The sequence below is a fragment of the Lynx canadensis genome, chromosome C1, assembly GCF_007474595.2.
Source record: "Lynx canadensis isolate LIC74 chromosome C1, mLynCan4.pri.v2, whole genome shotgun sequence".
NCBI classification, from domain to species: domain Eukaryota; kingdom Metazoa; phylum Chordata; class Mammalia; order Carnivora; family Felidae; genus Lynx; species Lynx canadensis.
This window is the reverse complement of record NC_044310.1, coordinates 153,571,925-153,579,223: the sequence shown is the minus strand read 5'-3', so window position 1 is coordinate 153,579,223 and position 7,299 is coordinate 153,571,925. Positions and strand designations below refer to the sequence as shown.

The window sequence follows — 7,299 nt, the reverse complement described above, 5'->3', positions numbered from 1 at the left end:
TTAGAAAGAGACAGAGAGAGTATACGAGTTGGGGAGAGTGGGGGGGGGAGAGAGAGAGAGAGAGAGAGAGAGAGAGAGAGAGAGAGAGAGAGAGAGAGAGAGAGAAGCAGGCTCCACACTCAACGTAGAGCCTAGTGTGGGGCTCGATCCCATGACCCTGGGACCATGACCCTGGGACTGCAACCTGAGCTGAAATCAAGAATCAGATGCTCAACTGACTGAGCCACCCAGGTGCTCCAAATGTTTCCACTTTAAACAATTAGATTGTTTTCAGTTTCTTATGAAATTATAGTCATAAAATATGGTTATTTTATTTTCTAAAACATGCTACTATATAACAGTCCTTTGTAGGAGTGTCTGTAAACTCCTTAATTGTTCAGATTTTACTCCTGCCATCAGCATATAGTTAGCTGTAAGCCTTTCAAAAAGAATTATGATACCTTTACGGGAGGCTTGTCAGATAAAATACAGGATGCTCAGTTAAATTTGATTTTCAGATAGACAACAAATCATTATTTAGTATAATTAAATATTGCATGGGACATACTTATGCCAAAAAATATTCACTGTTTATGTGAAATCCAAATTTAACTGGGCACTTTTTTTTTGGAGGAGATAAATCAATTTTATTGTCTTATGTTATACAAACATCTAGGAATACCATATTTGTAGGGAAGAAATAAGTGAACAGTAACTAAGAGGGCAATGGAAATGATTTAAGTTGGATTATTTTTAATGATAATGAATGAGACGAAAACCATTTTGAAGTACGTGTGTGTCTGGCTTCACAGTAGGTTTGTTCCCTGGACAATGCCTGGCATAAAATAAAGGCATTCAACATCTTGTCTGCTCTATTGGCTCTTGAGATCTCTTCTGAGATCTTGGAGAAAAGCAATGCATTCCTGGTGCTCCAGGGCTGTGCTGAGCTCCATCAACTCATCGGCAAAAGTGTTATCCACACCTCCGCCTGCCACGAAATCCATCAGGTAGTCACTATAAGGCCCAGTCCAGAGAATCAGTGTTGAACGTGTAATTCATGTCCTTCCACACAGACTTGCCGTGGACTGAAAGCTCACCTCCCTGAGGGAGAAAATGTCATTGTCCTTCTCCTTGCCCAGCCTCATCTTCTGGATAGTGACAGTCCAGGAATAGGGCCTTCTTACCAACATTCTTTATAACTTCAACCACAAAATTAGGAGCGGACGTCAATTCAGGTTCCTGTTGTTCAACCTTCTGCCCTAGGGAGGGCTCCTCCTCCCCATCAAATGTCGGTGGGATGCTATTGTTAATGTTGAAAGTGACTGATCTTTTCTCCAGTAACTTTCCACACTAATTTGGCTGGTGTCCCATTCACTTCCAGCTCCCAACCTCCAGACATCTTGGGGAGGGACTTAGTTCTTCTCTATCTTCTTTTTCTCCTTAACTTCATCATTCAGGAATGCAACAAAAGCTTTTTCTTCCTGGGTGAGCTGTCGCACCGCAGAGGCTGGATGGTGGGTTGGGTGCAGCGTGGAGCCTGGTGACAGCTGACCCAGCTCGAGGAGCAGTGAGGGGCACATGGCCCAGCAGGGGCAGAATACTGTTGGCAGACCTGTGGGAGCGAAGGTTGACCCAGGCTGAAGATCCCAGCCTGCCCCGCCACAAGTCCAGCCCCTGGGCATCCTGTATTTTTATTTATTAAACCTGACAATCCTATTTTCTAAGTGTTGGTTTTCCAAGAAATGTAATGGATGGTTCTTTCTCAGATTTAACATTGCATAATTCCTACCTGTTACAGTTAGACTTTTTTTGTAGCGTACAATCATTTCTCATTTATTCATAATTCAAACCTTAGAACAAAGAATATCATACTAACTGGGGACACCTGGCTGGCTCAGCCGGTAGAGCCTGTAACTCTTCATCTCCGGGGTGTGAGTTCCCAGCCCCAGGCTGGATGTGGAGGTTACTTAAAAATGAAATCTTTATAAAAAAAATAAAGTAAAAACCTCAACATCTTAATAAAAAATAGCATACTAATTTATCACCATTTTATTGATGCAGAAACTAAAAATTACAAAATAATTTTCCAAACTTTCCTCCAGATATGGGATTATGAATTATCACTAATAAAACTATAATTGTAAAATACTAGCTTCACTGAATTCCTTGACTTTGAAGTTTGAAGAGATGCTAATGCTGAAATAACTAGGTAATGTATTGGATTTTTGCTAGACTTCTACAGTCAATGTCAGTTGAAGCATAGAACTCATGAATGGAAGGATTGTATTCCAAAGCTACTATTAGCATGTTCTACCAACTCACTTTTTAAATTCCTCAACTTCCCCTAACATTATTTAAAAAACAAAAAAAAAGTGACATATTTCAGAAAGGATGGGAAGGAAGCTCTTGTGTATTGAAATAATATTAGCAATAACTCAGCTTGTTCTATAGCATTGGCAGATTGCAAAATTTATAACATGCATAAGAATCATGCCTGGAGCTATGAGGCAATACTTAATCCAAATCAAAATATATAGAAAGTAGCCTCACATTTTCTAGATGTAACACTATGTTTTAGTAACATTTCAAACAAAAGGCACTGACTGTCATAAATAGTTCCCATGCAGTCAGGGAATTCAGAGGTTAAAACTGATAATGTTTGTATATCATTCCATTTGCACCCTCAGAAAGAACATCTTAATTCCATTATCATGTTTTTATTCTAAAGATAACTATGTATCTACTCAGTCCATTCCCAGATCTTTGTATGAGAATATTTGTTCTTGCTGACCAAAGTAATCCACCTTATTTATTATAACAGAAAACTTTAAAGTTCTAGAATATATATACTACCCAGGAATTTTTTCATGCTTATTTATTTTTTATTATTTTGAAGTTTTTATTTATTTTGAGAGACAGACAGCGAGCATGAGCACACAAGTAGGGAAGGGGCAGAAAGACAGGGTGAGAGAGTGAATCCCAAGAAGGCTCTGAGCCATCAGCACAGAGCCCCAGGTGGGGTTCAAACTCACAAACCATGATATCGTGACCTGAGCCTAAATCAAGACTCCAATGCTTAACTAACTGCGCCAACCAGGCGCCCCTAAAATGTTTATTATTTTTGAGAAAGAGAGAGAGAAAGAGAGTGCACACACACGCAAGTGGGAGAGGCAGAGAGAGAGAGGGAGACAGAGGATCCAAAGCAGGCTCCACACTAACAACAGACAGTCTAATATGGGGCTTGAACTCATGAACCGTGAGATAGTGATCTGAGTGGAAACCAACAATCAGACACTTAACTGACTGAGCCACCCAGGTGCTCCTGAAATTTGTACAGTAGCTCCTGTAAATATATAATCATATAAGAACACACCAAGGAAAATCACCTTACACAAGTCTTGTCTTCTACCTAGGTATCTTGTGATGTCTGATAAATATTATATAATTAAAAAAATTTTTTTAAATGTTTATTTATTTTTGAGAGAGAGATTGTGAGCTGGGGAGGGGCAGAGAGAGAGGGAGACACAGAATCTGAAGCAGGCTCCAGGCTCTGAGCTGTCAGGGCCTGACGTGGGGCTCAAACTCAAAACTTTGAGATCATGACCTGAGGCAAAGTCGGACGCTTAACCGACTGAGCCACCCAGGCGCCCCTGTCTGATAAATATTATGAACCCAGAAGAAAATATTTCAGTCAACAGTGATCTGCACAGCTCCTTCTAGTATCTTTTTTTTTCAAATACCTTTTTAATCAAAGCTGCCTGACTACCCTACAAGGCATTCTGCTCAGTCTGTTAATGAAATAGGTATTATTTTCCTCATTCACATATAAAAAAAGACTCAAAGTTGACACACTCAAATATGTACAATCGATTTATAATTCCACCCCTTTCTGCTATCCTATCACATTTTCCCACTTCTACCACAGTCACCAGAGCAAAATAGTTAAAGTAGCCAATAATTAATGTTCAAAAAAAATCCATGCCTGACGTGTACTAGATATAGTAACTTCTACACACTAGCTGGACTTTTGGTAGTGTGTTCTTTATATCATATTATCTATATGCCAAATACACAGTTTTGAGTTATTTTCCTTGACTGACTGCCTTTGATATCCAGGTAATTTTCCCCCTTGTAAGTAGGAGGAAATATGCAGTGTAATTAATTTAGCTGCAAATCCCTCATAGAATGGACCTTGATAGGTATAAGAGAAATCCTATTCAACTTAACACTATTCTATATAGTTTTCAGAATGTCTGTGTGGTTCTGTGGTCCTCTAGTAGGCAGATTATTAATAAAAACCAATCACATTTTAGAGTACCTTTGTTCTTGGTTTGGTCAAGGGTGGCTCACTCCAGAATGCATCTGGATTTCTGATCATCTTTAAATTTTTCTGTTTTGCCTTTATGACCTTCATATTTCTTGGATGAAACTGGAAACATTAACAACCTCAAAGTCTCCCCAAGCTAAAGTAGGTCTTTTGGGATTAGACAGGCTTAGGTGGCCAGTACCTTAGACCTAGGATTTAGAGATGGGAAATGATATTCAGCATGATGTTTATATAATAATATTAATGTTCTGTGGACTACCCCAGTTTTTTTTCTCAACGTGTTATCCTTACAGCAAAGTAACTGCAATGTTACTAACAATAATAAAATAGAAAAAAAAAAAACTTTTGCTCTTAGTTTTGCCACTTCTCTGGTATTACGTCCTCAGGGAAGTCATTTGCTTCATTTTCCAGAACGGTAAAATAGAGATGTAACTGTCTATCTCTGCAAACTCAAAAGACTCAAACTAGACTCAGTGAATGAAAGCACTTTGCAAGGTGCTATAATGTGAAGTTTTGTTCAATAGTCCGTATACATACATCCAATATAGTTTTTAATGCAAGGAGCTTGATTACTCAACATGAACGGAAAGAAAAAGAACTCAGACTCATTATAGAGTTAAGGAAATCAAAGATTCAACAGTTGAATGACTTGACCAAGGTCATCACAGGCACAAAAAGCCAGGAGCTCCCAGCTTGGAGCAGGAAGACTTCTGCTCTACAGACCAGGCCTTAACCAAAACACAGTTGGCTCCCATTCTTTAAGAAAAGGGTTTCCTTACCTCTTATTGGATGCTTATCTTGCCTTCACTGAATGCTTATTCTCTGCAGAAATAGCAACTGTCCTAATGTTACCTAGATAGTGAGTGTCCAAGCCAGGGATGTGAACCCAAATCTGTCTGGCTCCAGAGACTGAGCTCTTAACTGCTGTGGTACTTAGTTAACCACACACATTCTCAGTTTCCCAAGAGAAAAGGCAAAGAAGTTGGATGCAGAGTCCTGACAGAATGAAATATGCTGAGACTTGTGAGGTTTTATGTCTGGAAAGCCAGAGTCAGTGACTGCCTTGGTGAAAGTTGTATATTTTGAGATATGTGGAAACCAACAAGCAGTTAAGAGTTTACCATGCTCCTTAAGAGAGAAAAGTAGCTCCCAGCTATCTTTAGAATCCAATAGGCAATAGTAAAATGCTAGATACAAAGATTTAGTTAATTGTATTACATCAAATAGATATAATTTAAATTTACTTTTTGTTCCTTAGCCTGTTTTTGTTTTTTTAAGAAAAGAGCGTAAACATCCATATAAGAATGGTGTTTAAATTGTAAATCACAAGGTTACTTTGAAACAGAGCTGATACTTAAATGACATAAAAGGGCTCACTGTTTTCCAATGAATAAGACAATTACTGCCAACCAATGATAGAACTGTAGAATCCCTAGAAGCAGAAATTCATTTTGACAAAAGGACATCTTAAAGAGGCAATAAGAAAATAGGTTTTAGGCAACTTTGTTGCTATATCAGACTCTGTAGCTTGGAATTTGGATGGGCACTGAAAACTGCCCTCCTGTGTGCCTGTAGTACTAAATATTTCACATGTCTGCATGCCCATGCATGCTTCCAGAGGCCTCACCTCTATCCCGGAATGTGTGCATTGTAAAAAAAAGAGTCTTCACTTAGAAATGCATGTGATAATACAGAAATACAGTTTAATTTATTATAAGAGACACAGCATACTAAACTCAGGCATTTCTTCTTTTGATAATTAGGATTGAAAAAATGTTTAATTTTATCTGTTGGAAGAGAGGTAAGGGATCCTGCAGTGATTATTAATTCATAAATATGTAATTTACTTGGAAATTCTATGCTAAGAAAATAGCACAATGATCTTCTAAGTTTCAAAATATAAAATATAAGTTAAAAGCTCATTAAAATTGACAAGAAAGTATATTTATTTCAGTACTTTTAGTTTCTAGAGTGGTTGGTTATAAATGACCCCCCCCCAAAAAGATAAATGATATAACAAGATATAATTCCAAACATATGGCCATGAAGTGTACATTTACATTTTTTTAAATAAATAGTACCATTCTTATTTTCTTCACACTCTGATACAAGTAAATGTCAAACTTCATTGAGGAAAAATAGGAATTTACTGATATTTTAGAAATGTTATAGCCAAATATGACTTCCTTCCTCTGTTTAACAGTATATAAATAACTGCATAAAAAATATAAAATCCTCCAAGCCCACAAACCCTCCAAGAACAGACTTGTGATCTACAATACTTAAAGAGGAAACATGTATGAAATACTTAATATAATTATTATATTACCATTTGAGTACTTATTTCACAAATTAAAAATTTTATGAACATTCTTTACACAAGAAATGGCTATGAATACCATGGTTATTAAAAACTATATAAATAATACAACCTTTAGTTACTGTATCTGCTTCTATTTTTTTTTAATTTTATTTTAACGTTTATTTATTTTTGGGACAGAGAGAGACAGAGCATGAATGGGGGAGGGGCAGAGAGAGAGGGAGACACAGAATCGGAAACAGGCTCCAGGCTCTGAGCCATCAGCCCAGACCCCGACGCGGGGCTCGAACTCCCGGACCGCGAGATCGTGACCTGGCTGAAGTCGGACGCTTAACCGACTGCGCCACCCAGGCGCCCCTATTTTTTTTTTTTTTTTTAAGTAAGCTCTATGCTCAATATAGCGCTTGAACTCACAACCCTGAGATCAAGAGTTGCATGCTTCACCAACCACACCAGCCACAGGCCCCTGTATTTGCTTTTAAATAAATGTAATTAACAATTGTTCTGGAAGTAATTTCAATGGACAAAACTAATCTGTTTTATTATAATCACATACATTAGACATCATACAAACATGCAACCATTTTTAAACTTAATCATTTTTTACATATTCCTGCAAATGCTTTTGTCTTCAATGCAAAGAGAAAAAGTGTTCAATAAAAATTAATGAGAA

The 7,299-nt window shown here is 37.6% G+C and overlaps 1 pseudogene; it reads right to left on the bottom strand.

Moving 5' to 3' along the window:
* Nucleotides 1-715: 715 nt before the first annotated feature.
* Nucleotides 716-1,949, bottom strand: LOC115520308 (annotated as a pseudogene).
* Nucleotides 1,950-7,299: the final 5,350 nt, after the last annotated feature.